This window comes from Cynocephalus volans, chromosome 4 (assembly GCF_027409185.1).
Source record: "Cynocephalus volans isolate mCynVol1 chromosome 4, mCynVol1.pri, whole genome shotgun sequence".
NCBI lineage: Eukaryota > Metazoa > Chordata > Mammalia > Dermoptera > Cynocephalidae > Cynocephalus > Cynocephalus volans.
The window spans coordinates 66,455,376-66,469,700 of NC_084463.1; the positions used below are offsets into that span (position 1 = coordinate 66,455,376).

A 14,325-nucleotide genomic window follows, 5' to 3' on the forward strand; every position below is an offset into this window, starting at 1 on the left:
AGTTCCTAGAAAAGCATGATTAATTCATGTATTCAAATTTTAAGGCAGTGTTTTTGTGCCTGATGCTGTGTTCAATGCTTTGTACAGGTTAGCTCATTTAATTCCCATAATAATGTTTGACTTAAGACCGATTTACCTCAGAATTGAATAGAAATAGGGATGACTACAAATGAACTGCATTCATTCATTTATTTGTTTATTATATTGTCACATGCTTGTTAAAATAATATATAATAATATATATATGAGGGTACTTCCAGAAGTTCATGGAAGTATTTGTATTATCTTTTAATTCTTTTCTTCCACAAACTTTTTGAAGTACCCTTTTATTAAAGTGCACGTGGCAGAATAGCACAGCCAGATACCATTCCATGTCTTGATAGAAAAATTCACTCATGGTTATATATGTGCACTCATCTTACACACAATTATAAGTGATCATTAAGTTCAGTTTTGATATACTCTGAGTAGAATAAATGGTAGCCAAACACAATATTTCTATTTTTATTAGTTTGTATGTCTAATAAAAGGCATATCAGGCATATGCTGGTCTTTCTCTTTGAATCTGGTCTTTGGTAACACTGAACTTCGACTCACCCCAGAAATGCGACAACAACAGCAAGAGGTAAAAGAGGTAAATCAACGACAATGACTAAAGCAAGAAAATGAAGTTTGAGTTTTGAAAGTACAGAGAAGTAGTTAAAATAGTGAAAGAGAGGACACCTAGGTAGGAGGTTAAAAATAGGTGGTCCTGTGTTCATGGAACCACTGCGGTGGAGCATGATGTCCTTTGCTTGTCACATAGATCTGCTTATTTAATTTATTACTTTGTGGTTTATTGCTTTATATGGCAGTTGTTTACATAAATTGCTATGGGCTTCGTAGAGTAAAAATGAATTCTATTCAGTATTTTTATCTAAATTATTTATCAACAGTAAAGAAGGTAATATTTCAAATCTTGTGATGGCTTCCTTGTTACAAATAACTGAGCTTGTAAGTATTGGAAATTTATAATATCTACTTGCAAAAATGTCATTCTTAAGATTATGTATTTCCTCCATCTCCTCGTCTCCCCCAAAATGTATGTCCTTGTAGTTATTTATTTTCAAAGCATAAACAAATATCGCAGGTATTTGAGAAGTGTGTAACTGAGATAAGTTCATTAGACAGTAATATACTAGGCCTTAAGTTGGTAATTGAAGTTAAGTGATGGCTACATGGGTGTTGGTTATGCTATTTTCCTTTCTGTTGTGTAAAATTTGAAAATTTTCTGTAGTAAAGAATTAAACTGTATATTACACCTATTTCACCTGGTTTTCTTTTTGAAGGAATTAGCTGAACAACTTAAAGCTCAACTTGAAAAGGCAAATAAATTCAAAGAAACTGTGACACAGATATCATCAAAAAAATCTGGGATAGAGGTAAGTAATAAATTTTCTTTGCAGGTATATAATTACCTTGTGTAATACTATTACTGTGCAGTGGTAATATTTTAATGTGAGATGTGTCTTTGTCTCTGTGTTTATGTGTTTGTATGCTTGTTTGTTTGCTTATTTTTAAAATTTATTTTTATATGTATTCTCTTACATTCCACCAATGTGCCCTGGTGTAAAAAACCTAGGTTTGGGGCCAAGAACTTTTGCTTTTATTCTGCTCCTTACTGACTGTTTGACCTTATACAAGTCAAACTGCAAGTCAAACTGTTCCTTAAATTTTTCCCCTACAGAATGAGACTTGAACTAAATATCCATTTCATTAAAAGCAAATTACTTTGTTTCATGATTTATTTATCCATCTATTAGTGAACAAAACAGATAAAAACACCAGCCTGAATGGAACTTTCATTTAGGTAGGGAAAGACAATAAATGATAAAAATAATAAATAAATAAACTGTACAACATATTAGAAAGTCATACATTCTATGGCAGGATAGTGGGGAATTTGAATGACAGATGGGTCGGTGACTTGGGGCACACAGGCTAATTCTCACTGGAAAAGTGACACTGATGCAGACTTGAAGTAAGTGAAGGAGTGCATCTATGTGTATCTGAGTGAAGAGCACTCCAGGTATAGGGAACAGAGAATTTAAAGGCCCAAAGGTAGAAACATTTCTGATGTGTAGGAAGAACAGCAAGGAGACCTAGTGGTGCTGGAGTGGAATGAATGAGGAAGAGTGAAGTAGGAGATCTAATCTAGAGAGATCATGGGAGGCCAGATCATGTTAAGCTTTGAAAGTCATAGTAAGGAAGTGGGCTTTTCTTCCTCTTCTTTTTTTTTTTTTAAATTTTATTTTATTTTGTCAATATACAATGTGGTTGATCATTGTGACCCGTTACTGAAACCTCTCTCTCCCCCCTTCATCCCAACAACCTCATATCTGTTCGCTTGTCATATCAACTTCAAGGAATTGTAAGTGTTGTATCTCCCCCCCACCCAAAATTATTTGTGTATTTATTTATTTATTTATTTTTAGCTCCCACAAATAAGTGAGAACATGTGATATTTCTCTTTCTGTGCCTGACTTGTTTCGTTTAATATAATATTCTCTAGGTCCATCCATGTTGCTGCAAATGGCAGTATTTCATTCCTTTTTATAGCAGAGTAGTATTCCATTGTGTAGATATACCACATTTTCCATATCCACTCATCTGATGATGGACGTTGGGGCTGGTTCCAACTCTTACCAATTGCAAATAGTGCTGCAATGAACACTGGAGAACAGGTACCTTCAACGTGATGATTTCCATTCCTCTGGGTATATTTCCAGCATTGTGATAGCTGAGTCATATGGTAGATCTATCTGCAATTGTTTGAGGAACCTCCATACCATTTTCCATGGAGGCTCCACCATTTTGCACTCGCACCAAAAACGAATGAGACTTCCTTTCTCTTCGCAACCTCGCCAGCATTTATCATTCACAGTCTTTTGGATATTAGCCATCCTAACTGGGGCGAGATGGTATCTCAGTGTGGTTTTGATTTGCATTTCCTGAATGCTGAGTGATGTTGAGCATTTTCTCATGTGTCTATTGGCCATTCGTATATCTTCCTTTGAGAAATGCCTATTTAGCTCTTTTGCCCATTTTTTAATTGGGTTACTTGTTTTTTTGTCATAAAGTTGTTTCAGTTCCTTGTATATTCTGGATATTAATCCTTTGTCAGATGTATATTTTGCAAATATTTTCTCCTACTCTGTTGGTTGTCTTTTCACTCTGTTAATTGTTTCTTTTACTGTGCAGAAGCTTTTTAGTTTGATATAATCCCATTTGTTTATTTTTCCTTTGGCTTCCTGTACTTTTGGGGTTGTATTCATGAAGTCTGTGCCCAGTCCTACTTCCTGAAGTGTTTCTCCTATGTTTTCTTTAAGAAAGTTTATTGTATCAGGGTGGATATTTAAGTCTTTAAACCATTTTGAGTTGATTTTAGTATATAGTGAGAGGTATGGGTCTCGTTTCATTCTCCTGCATATAGATATCCAGTTATCCCAGCACCATTTGCTGAAGAGGCAGTCTCTTCCTCAGTGTATAGGCTTGGTGCCTTTGTCAAAGATCAGATGGCTGGAGGTGTGTGGGTTGATTTCTGGATTCTCTATTCTGTTCTATTGATCAGTGTGTCTGTTTTTATGCCCATACCATGTTGTTTTGGTTTTTATAGCTTTGTAGTATAGTTTAAAGTCAGGTACTGTTATGCCTCCAGCTTTATTTTTTTTGCTCAGAATGTTTTGGCTATGCGTGGCCTTTTGTTATTCCATATAAATGTCTGCATAGTTTTTTCCATTTCTGAGAAAAATGTCTTTGGAATTTTGATGGGGATTGCATTGAATTTGTATATCACTTTGGGTAGTATGGACATTTTCACAATGTTGATTCTTCCAGTCCAAGAGCATGGGATATCTTTCCATCTTTTTGTGTCCTCTCCAATTTCTCTCAGGAGTGGTTTGCAGTTCTCATTATAAAGATTTTTCACCTCCTTGGTTAACTCTATTCTTAAGTATTTTATTTTTTTGGTGGCTATTGTTAATAGGCAAGCTTTCTTGATTTCTCTTCCTGCATATTCACTATTGGAGAATAGAAATACTACGATTTTTGGGTGTTGGTTTTGTATCCTGCAACTTTGCCAAAATTGTTTATCAACTCCAAGAGTTTTTTCATTGAGGCTTTAAGCTGTTTGATATGTAGGATCATGTCATCTGCAAACAGGGACAGTTTCACTTCATCTTTTCCAATTTGGATGCCTTTTATTTCCTTCTCTGATTGCTCTAGCTAGTACTTCCAACACTGTGTTGAATAGGAGTGGTGACAGTGGGCATCCTTGTCTAGTTCCTGTTCTTAAAGGAAAAGCTTTCAGCTTTTCCCCATTCAGGATATTGGCAGTGGGTTTATCATCTATGGCTTTAATTATGTTGAGATACTTTCCATCCGTACCTAACTTGTAAAGAGTCTTTATCATGAACAAGTGTTGAATTTTATCAAATGCTTTTTCAGCATCTCTAGAGATGATTATGTGGTCCTTGTGTTTGATTTTATTGATATGGTGTGTCACATTTATTGATTTGCATATGTTAAACCAACCTTGCATCCCTGGGATGAATCCCACTTGATCATGGTGTATAATTTTGTGTATGTGTTGCTGTATTCTGTTAGCTAGTATTTTATTGAGGATTTTTGCGTCTATATTCATCAAGGGTATTGGCCTGTAGTTTTCTTTTTTAGTTGTATCTTTAGCTGGTTTTGGTATCAGGGTGATGTTTGCTTCATAGAATGAGTTTGGGAGAATTGCGTCTGTTTTAGTCTTTTGGAATAGTTTGTAGAGAATTGATACCAATTCCTCTTTGAATGTTTGGTAGAATTCTACTGTGAATCCATCTGGTCTTGGGCTTTTCTCTGTTGGGAGCCTTTTGATAACAGCTTCAATCTCTTTTATTGTTATTGGACTGTTCAGATTTTCTACATTGTCTTGGCTCAGTTTTGTTAGTTTGCATGTGTCCAGAAATTTATTGCTTTCCTCCAGATTTTCAAATTTATTGGCATATAGTTGTTTATAGTAGTCTCTAACGATTCCTTGTACTTCTGAGGTATCAGTTCTAATATCACCCTTTTCATTTCTAATTTTTGTTATTTGGGTCTTCTCTCTTCTTTTTTTAGTTAGCCATGCTAATGGTTTGTCAATTTTATTCATCTTTTCAAAAAACGAACTTTTTGATTCATTGATCTTTTGAATTGTTTTTTGGGTTTCAATTTCATTAAGTTCTGCTCTGATCTTAATGATTTCTTTTCATCTGCTAACTTTAGGTTTGGATTGTTCTTGTTTTTCTAGTTCTTTAAGGTGAAGTGTTGGGTTGTTCACTTGCAATCTTTCCATTCTTTGGAAGTAAGCATTTAATGTGATAAATTTCCCCCTTAGTACTGCTTTTGCAGTATCCCACAGGTTTTCGTATGATGTATCATTGTTTTCATTAGTTTTAGTAAATTTTTTGATTTCTTCTTGGACCCGTATGTCATTAAGTAGAATGCTATTTAATTTCCATGTGTTTGTGTAGTTTCCAGAATTTCATTTGTTATTGATTTCTAATTTTAATCCATTGTGATCTGAAAAAATACATGGGATAATTCCAATTTTTTGAATTTGTTGAGACTTGATTTGTGACCTAACATGTGATCTCTCCTTGAGAATGATCCATGTGCTGATGAGAAGAATGAATATTCTGAGGTTGTCGGATGGAATGTTCTGTAGATATCTGCCAACTCCAATTGGTCTAGAGTGTTGTTTAGATCTTGTGTTTCTCTGCTGATTCTTTGCCTAGATGATTTGTCCAATATTGATAGTCAGGTGTTCAGGTCGCCTGCTATTATGGTATTAGTGTCTATTTCCTTCTTTAGGTCTAATAGAGTTTGCTTTATAAATCTGGTTGCTCCGACATTGGGTGTGTATATATTTATGACTGTTATGTCTTCTTGATGGATCAATCCTTTTATCATTATGTAGTGGCCCTCATGATCTCTTTTTATGGCTTTTAGTTTAAAGTCTATTTTATCAGACATAAGAATAGCTACTCCAGCTTGTTTTTCATTTTTGTTTGCATGGTAAATCTTTTTCCATCCTTTGACTCTTAGTCCATGTGAGTCTTTATAGGTGAGGTGGGTCTCTTGAAGCCAGCATGTAGTTGGGTCCTCCTTTTTAATCCAGTCAGCCAGTCTGTGTCTTTTGAGTGGGGAATTTAATCCTTTTACATTAAGAGTTGTTATTGAAAAGTGTTGATTTACTCCTAGCATTTTATTGATTTTTGTTTGGATGTCTTAAGTGTCTTTTGTTCTTTCTGATTTACTGTTTGTCTTTTGTAATTGTTGTCTCTTCATTGTTGGCATTTTTTATTTTACTAGTGTGTTTTGATTTTTCTTGAGTTTCTATGACAGTGTTAGTTATTTTTCAGGTACCAAACCCAATACTCCCTTGAGAATTTCTTGTAAGGGTGGTCGTGTGGTAGTAAACTCCTGCAGTTTTTGTTTGTCTGAGAAATATACTATTTGCCCTTCATTTTGGAAGGATAGCCTTCTGGGGAAGAGTATTCTTGGCTGGCAATCTCTGTCTTTTAGTATTTTGAATATATCATCCCATTCCTTTCTTCGGTTTGTGATGAAAAGTCTGATGTTAATCTGATTGGGGCTCCATTATAGGTGATTTGACTCTTCTCTCTTGCAGCTTTTAAGATTCTCTCTTTGTCTTTGAGTTTTGCCAATTTGACTATAACATGTCTTGGAGAAGACCTTTTGGGTTGAATACAGTTGGGGATCTTTGAGCTTCCTGAATCTGAAGATATGTGTCTTTTCCTATACCTGGGAAGTTTTCTGCCTCTATTTTATTGAGTATGTTTTCAATGCATTTTCCTTTTTCCTCCCCTTTTGGAATACCCATGACTCGGATATTTGAGCGCTTAAGGTTGTTTGATATCTCTCTTAGATTTTCTTCAATATTTTTAATTCTTTTTTCTTTTTTTTTGTCTGTGTTATTTCAAACAGCCCATCTTCAAGGTCAGAAGTTCTCTCTTCTGCTTTTGCAAGCCTGCTGGTTAAACTGTCTGTTGTGTTTTTTATTTTGTTGAATGAATTCTTCAGCTCAGCAAGCTCTGCTACATTCTTTTTCAGGGCATTGATTTCCTTGCACAGTTCTTCTTTTAGGTCCTGTATACTTTTCCTTGTTTCATCATGTTGTCTAGCTGAGTTTTCTTGTATCTCATTTAGTTTCCTTAGAATTATTATTCGAAATTCCTTGTCAGACATTTCAAGGGCTTCTTGTTCTATAGGATCTAGAGCTTGAGAGTAATTACCCTTTGGTGGTGTACTTCCTTGATTTTTGATATTTCTGGTATCTTTCCTTTGATTTTTAGTCATTGTGGCAGGGGATTTCACGGTCCACTGGTTTAACACTATTGTCTGGCTAGGATGCTGCTGGTGCTGCCAATTTGGCACAGCTGTCTCAGTGTCTGCTTGGTTGCCCACTGGCGCCTTGGGCGCATGGTTGCCTCAGGTCTTGGGCCTTCTCCAGGGAGGTGCCTCTCTGGTTGGCGCACACTCAGCCAGGCTGGGGATGGAGTCTGGCGGTGGCGAGGCCTACCTGCTCTGTCGTGTGCTGTCACCACGGGGTGTGTGGTCTCTGCAGATCTTAGGTCTCTCTGGTGGGGCGCCTCTCTGGTCAACATGCACTCGGCCAGGCTGGGGATGAAGTCTGGCAGCGGCGAGGCCTACCTGCTCAGTCGCACACTGTCACCATGGGGTGTGTGGTCTCTGCAGATCTCGGGCCTCTCCAGTGGGGTGCCTCTCTCGTTAGCGCGCACTTGCTGGGCTGGGGATGGAGTCAAAGTGAGCTTTTATTCTGACTGAGATGAGAAGCTATTAAATGGTTTAGAGTAGTGAATATCTTTTGAAAGGACCATCCTGACTTCTGTATTAAGAATAGATTGAGGATGGCCGGTTAGATCACTTTGGAGAGTGGTGCTGGTAAGACTAAGGCCACAGGTTCGGATCCCTGTACTATCCAGTTGCCAAGACAAAAAAAAAAAAAAGAAGGATAAATTGAAGGAGAGTAAGGGCAAAAGGTGGAGTCTAGGTAGGCTTTTGCAATAATGCAGATAAGAGATGATGGTGGCTTTGGCCAAGATAGCAGCTAAGGAGATGGTTCGAAGTGATTACATTTTGTATATACATAAATATTTTCTATATGTATTTTGAAAGGAGAACTGATGGGATTTTTATAGATTGGGAGTGGGTGGGTCATGCGAAAAAGACAGGAGGCAAAGAGTACTCCAAGGTTTTTAGCTTGAGCTACTGAAAAAATAAACTGGCCATTATTTGAGTTGTGGAAGAAAGAGAAAGAGTAGGTTTTAGGGCAAAGATTAGAAGTTCTATTAGTATATATTGAACTTGAATGCCTTTTAGATGTAGAACAAGTGGAGATGTCAAGTAGGCACTTTGATAGTTGGGAGTTGGGAGAAGCCTGGGCTGCACATAGATACTTGGGATGAATCTGTGTGCTCTGGAAATGGTTGAACTAGTTTGTGGCTTGAAACAGAAGGAAAAAATTGAAGCAGAAATATTCTTTGAATAACATTTCTTCTGCTGTCTTAAGGATATCATAGAGTAATTGACAGGCTATATGTCACTCCTTGAGCACACAACTCTTATATTATTAATGTCTTTATTATTTCTAGTTTCTCTTAGCTTTGAGCAGTAGACCTCATAACTCAGTAGTAGTTATGGAAACTGTATAGCCCTTTGAAGCTTCAAATAGAAAGGTTTTTATTCTAAGGATTCTTTGACCAAAATGACATATAATTTCATCTTCTCTGCAGAGATTGGACACTTGCTTTACCAGGTATGTATGTAAAGCAAACCTCTGCCAACAGTTCTGAAAGAATTCTCTACTGCCATAAAAGTAAAGTAATTTATTTCATTAGGGCCAGGGCCTTGACTTATCTAAATTTGATGACATAGTGGAGGAAAATCCTGTGATACCTTTGATAGAAATTTTGCTTTTAGAGAAAAGAAAACTGCATTCATAGAACAGTTGAACAGGGGGGAATTCTTTCATTGCTTAGCTTATTTGTTGGAAATGTTAAGTTATGAGAATAACTCGATTCAAAGATCTATGAATATCATTTTGGCTTCCATGAAAAACCATCAACTCTTTAATTATTGGTTTGCTTATTTCTCTTCCTCTTTATAGGTTGAACTATTTAGTACTTAGGACAAGGATTATTCTTTTGGTTCATAGCTAGTGCGTAGGACAATGCTTGGTACATTGTAGACAACCAAGGAATATTGAAATATTTGTTGTATGAATGTCTTTGATTTATTTTCTTCTCTGTAAGTCCTAAAAATGATCTGTGATCTTTGAAATGATCTAGTATGGCCTTCCCACAAGTGTAGCTTCCTGTTTAAACAGTAACCCAGCTATACAGCATCTCCATCTAACTTGTGCTTGGACACTGAGTGATGAAGTCCACAGAGTTTTGGAGACTGCCAGTTTTATATGAGCAAAAATCTAATTCCAATTCTTTAATATATTAGATTCTAATATGCCCTTCTATAACTTCAACCTGTTAATAATTCTTCAATGGAATCACATCATGGACACATCATGGAATTCAGCTCTACATTTTTTTTTCCTTTTTAAATCGTGCAGGAAATTCAGTTCACCATTTGCAGTAAACAATGAATTAATCATTGCATAATGGTGCAGTGGCTTTAATGTTTTGTTCACACTGTCGATAAAGAAGAGAAATGCATTATTGTGGTCCCTAGGCAGCTATGTAGAGAGGGTGTATGGACATTGTTTTGAATGAAATTGAGGAATTAACTAAGGGCCTTCGAGGGCCATAGAGAAATATTAATAAATAGTTAAAGAAACAGATAAATTCCTCATCTTTTATATAAAATCAGGCACTTGACTGGTGATTTAAAATATTTTCAATAGTAGTTTGATAATACTTGCTTACTGCTTTAACACTGTCTTTTGGATCTGATTCTTGGGTACATTGTAAGTTCAGTATACTGCCATTGCTGTGATTCCCAGAATATGTGAACCTCTAGACTGATTTTTTATGTTTCAGTATCACAGTCCCTGTAGTTGATCCCTAGAAATAGAAAGAAAAAATTACAAGATAAAATTACTGTGTTTGTGATTTGCCTTTAATTTTTCAGCGGTGGGGTTTGACCTTTATTCAACAAATACTTTCAGTTCCTTCTCTGTAGAAGGCACTTGCATTCTCAATTTTCTAAATTAAATATTTTAAATCTAAAATACCATTACTGTAGCTTTGTATTTTTTCCACTATTTATCTCGTCACTTTACTGTAGGCACACTTTAGTTGAGGTATAGCCTTTTCTGACAGAGTAAGTACACAAAAATGCTATTTTCTTTTAGTCATTAAGCTAGTTTCTTCCCCAGCTAAGCAAAATAGGTCAATAGATGTACCCGTTTTTCATACAGATCAATTTGTTTTTAAATCTTCCCTAATGTATCCCTCTTTTCTGTGTTGTACGGTTAGAAATAATATCGTATGCATTACTAAAGGGCTTATTTCTTTAAATAGACTATTACCGTAGGAGCAAACATTTTAAGCTAATTGAATTAAAGCAAAAACAGTTTTATAGATGATATAAAATGCAAACTCATAGTAACACACAGAATCTTTTACCTGTTCTCTGTTCTCATGCCTCACATAAAATTCATCATAAAAGTGTCAGTTTTACCTGCTAAATATTTCTTAAACCTATTTGTTTTTTGTATCTACCACACTGTCTCAGATGACCATCATCTCTTGTCTTTACCTCTGAAGTAACGGCTTTCTCTCCTGCCTCAGTGCCTTTGCACAGTCTTTCCTTTGCCTAGATATTCTTCTTCCCCCTTCTTCCCTTAGTTACCTTCTATTCCCCCTTTAGATCTTAACTCAGACATTGTATATTCCTTTGGAAAACATTCTCTCTGGAAAGAGAACATATAAATAAAACTAATTATACAGATATATTATTGCAGCTTTGATGGTCTTTCAAAGGAAAAGTGTAGAAATATGGAGGTAGTGAAGAGGGCCTGGTGTAGTCTGGGCATCCAGAGAATGTTCTGAGGCTAGAGCCATTATATTTGGATCTTATCACCATTTTTATAACTTTGCCACAGCAAAAGCTATTCTTTTTATGACTGCTGTCTATAAGATTTATTTGTATGCCATATGAATGATCTTTAGCATGGCGGCTAAGTGTCATCCTAGGTGGGAGTGCTGACCCATAGGCATCAGACATTGAATAGGAATTACCTGCTCATTTGACTGTAGGCCATATTTAATTCTTAGTGCTTCCTGGGGCAGTTAAAAAAAGTTTTTTATTGTTTTATGAAGAGTATTCTCTCAATTGTAATAATTTAGAGAAACTTGTAGAGCCATTATTTTGGGTAGTTGTGATGGTATATTTATTAGTCGTATTTTTGGATGAATTATGTATTGTGAACTGCCTCAAATTTTGAACAGGTTCTCCAACAGACACTGAAGACATAACTAATTGGTTTCTTTAGAAAAGGAAGAATAACTCAGCCACAGTCTCTCTCCTCCACCGGTTTGCTTCTATTCCTCCACATGCTTATTAGTTTTTTTCTAAGTCTACTATCAGCATTTCATTCTTTTTTTCTGCCATATAATTAAATTTAAGGGGAAAATGAAATGTTACTCCATATGAAAAATAGTGAGTCCTTTTACTACTTAGTAGCATTTGAGACTTATGTGTTCTCTTGAAGGGTTTGATTCTTACATGTTCTTTCCTGATTTTCTTTTTGTGGGAGAGGGTGGAAAGATGATGTCACATATTTATATTGTGTATTTGTAGTTTAAATGGAAAGCATTTTAAGGGAAACAAATCAACTTCAAAGTAAATTTTTATCCTTGTATTTGTTTAAAAATTACTTTTAACTGTATTGTAGAATGCATAACCAATTGTTGAAGATATTTAGAAGTCAAATTTAATGTGCTTTTAGGAAAACTAAAAATGCAGTTTCCAGTTTCACAGTGCATAATAGGTATGCAGGTACCAAAGAGGTTTTGACTGGAATAATTGTAGTAGACAGTTGCTAACAAAAGATTTATGAGGAAGAAAAACTAAGATTAGTTGAATGAAACTGAACACTGAAAAAAAAAAAGGAAAGAAAAGGAAAAAATGCTTGAAATAATATCACAGTGAATCAGGGAAACTTATAGTGTTTGTTATGTTCCTGTCTGCTCAGAAATACTTAGTAAATCTTCTATGTATAATTCTTTGAATTAAATATAAAATTAAGTTATAGTGAATAATTATTAATACTCAATAATTGATATAATGATTAATAATAAGATTAATAGCTTAATAATAATTAACAACCAAATAGAATAATGCCTATTGCATTAGCCAATAACTCAACACAGAGGAGATGAAAGAAAATGTATTCAAGAACAGATGGAAAATATGAAGGATAGATAAAAGTTGAAATTACTGAAATAGAAACCCAAAAATAAATAGAAATGATCAGAAACCCGAGTTTATACTTTGAAAAAACTAATAAAATAAGCAAGCCTCTAGGAAGGCTGATCAAGGGAAAAAAAAAAAAAAAAAAAGGGAAGACAAACAGCATTAAGAATTAGGAAAGGGGGATATAACTTAGGGCTACTTTCAGCCCTCATGGTGCCTGCCTGGGGTCAGAAAAAGATGCTTTCTTTGCGTAGATGCAGTTCTGGGAATACCTTTGTACAAATTAAAAAATAGCTTTGTGCTAAGACACACATCTCAGTGATTGGAATGTAGCTCGGTGTTCAGTCAACTCGTTCCCTTGGCCGGGTACTTGTGTGTAGTGAACAACCTGCTCTCTTGTAATGTGACTATAGCTGTAACTAGAGATACAGAGGACATTGTTCAAAAGTTATGAAAACACTAAGAATATAATAACTGCTTATTTATTGAAAGTTTGAAAAACAAAAGTTGAAACAGATGCTATATGGCCTTCAGTGATGACAAAATTGTGAAATACTGTCTTGAACCTCTAGAAGTTCATGGACCACTGGTATGAAAACCTGCTCTAGTGGAAGAGTTTTGCTTTATTTCTAAAAATGCTAGAAAGGGCTTTCAATCATTTACTTTTTTTTTTTTTTTTTTTAAAGATGATCAGTAAGGGGATCTCAACCCTTGACTTGGTGTTGTCTGTCAGCTTCCAAGTGAGCTAACCAGCCATCCCTATATAGGGATCTGAATCCATGGTGTTATCAGCGCCACACTCTCCCAAGTGAGCCACGGGCCAGCCCCAAACATTTACTTTTTAATAACAGCTTTGAATCAAAGCAATGCATGCTTTTTTCCTTTTCTTTTTAATCAGTGTTACATACAAGTAGTGCTAAAAGGCCTACCTGTAATAATAATAATTCCTTGAGCCCTTTCTACACGTTTCTAGCATCTTTTAGTTCTTAGCTGTTTCTTCTGGCTTTACTTCTATATTTCTAAACACTGCTAAGCCAAATAGTATGTTATGATTGCCTTTCATTTATGTAAATAAATTTGGTTTTAATTGGCATTAATATTACCTTCAATTTTTTTTTTGTTTGCTTTATTTTCTTTGCTAGATCTTCTCTTCCAACAGCTGGTTAAACTATATCCCAATTCAATCAGCAGAGAAGCTGAGCTCTGTTTAGATTCCCCCTTCCTGCACTACAGCCTATAAACTGCCTCTTGATAGAAAGCAGTGGCAGTTCTAGGCTCATCTCACTTGTTTCCCTTCTCTCAGGCATCACACTCCTTTACCGCCTGGTGTCCAATGTCTGGAAATGATTGTTTTATATATTTGTCCTTTTGTCTAGTTTTTTAGTAGTGGCAGGTTATGTTTGTTTTATGTTATGCTGTCGTGGCCTGAAATGGAAGTCAAGCATAGACATTTTTGCAAAATAAAATTGTGCCAAGGCCCATTTTCTTGCTGTACTTGTTACCAGCATGGATCTGTTTGTAGTACTATCAGTCAACTGAAAGTTTTTGTCTTGCTTGTTCTTAGGTAGTAAAAAGAATCAGTAAAATGATTTTGAATTAGTTGTATCAGCTGGAGAATAATATAGATCAAGAGTTGGCAGACTTTTTCTGTAGAGACCGAATAGTAAATATTTCAGACTTTGTGGGCTATGCAGCCTGTGTCATAACTACTCAACCGCTCTTGTATCATGAAAACACCCAATAGACAATATTGAATGAGCGTGGCTGTGTTCCAATAAAACTTTATTTGTAGACACTAAAATTAGAATTGCATATAATTGTAATTTGTCATGAAATATT

The 14,325-nt window shown here is 35.5% G+C and overlaps 1 pseudogene; it reads left to right on the forward strand.

Moving 5' to 3' along the window:
• The window catches only part of LOC134375402 (CWF19-like protein 2), a 97,827-nt pseudogene that overhangs the window by 33,271 nt on the left and 50,231 nt on the right, over positions 1-14,325 (forward strand).